Below are 946 nucleotides of genomic sequence, written 5' to 3'. Positions count from 1 at the left end.
ATATGCAACGCAAAATGAAGTATCTGTCCTTAGTGCAGCATAAAAACGTTTAACTCCCTTATTAAAAATAACATTCGAATTTATATTAATTAAAGATAGCAACACCATCGTGCAGATGGGCCTATCTTTTCAATCTAATATATTGATACAAATAGTATTGAACTGAATTTACAATTGATAAAATAATTCAATCATTTCTCGCGGTATGAATAAAGAAGGAATGTGGAAAGTTTTAATACCGAAGGTAAATGCTCACAGGTGGGAGAACGTAGGGGGGTCGCTTTCGTTTAAGGGTGCTAATTAAAAACAAGACCTATTTTACTGTCATGACTTGGTCGGGCTTTATATTGCAATGTGTTACTAGCTTCAAATACTTACACATGTGCTTATCCTGGGACCATGTTCAGTCTGACATTTATAGGAACTGATGCGAGATAAGATACGTTGTCAGTTCAAATCGTGTTTTTTTTCATCTGGAACTGCGTAAAATAGCTTTATGAGAACAAATGTCCTGGTCGATTTAAAACATCCGCCCCCCTGGATCCGCCTATGTTTATGGCAGAAGATGCATTACAATACACTGTGACATGCTTTACTCGTGCGTTAATGTGCTATATAGATGATCAATAAAAAAAAAGATAACACACAATTGTTGTGTAAGATATTTAGACATTCAAACTTCAATTAGGCAAATAAAAAAGAACAAACCCCGTACGATAAAATAATGCCAAACTATGCAGACGAAGAAATGATGAATACCCATGTTATATGATGTCCACAATCCTTTATGTACAGTTCTTACAAACGAATCGAGCTGAATTGTTAAGATTGCATGAATGTTAGAAACCGTATTGCTCAACGTTTACCAAAAATTGATAACATTTAGTCGAAAATAAAAAGCTGTTCTGGTTGTCAAAGCACGACGCACGCAGAGAGAATATCTATA

The sequence above is a fragment of the Dreissena polymorpha genome, chromosome 3, assembly GCF_020536995.1.
Source record: "Dreissena polymorpha isolate Duluth1 chromosome 3, UMN_Dpol_1.0, whole genome shotgun sequence".
In the NCBI taxonomy this organism is placed as follows: Eukaryota; Metazoa; Mollusca; class Bivalvia; order Myida; family Dreissenidae; genus Dreissena; species Dreissena polymorpha.
The sequence above is the reverse complement of the archived record's forward strand: the minus strand, read 5'-3'. Positions refer to the sequence as shown.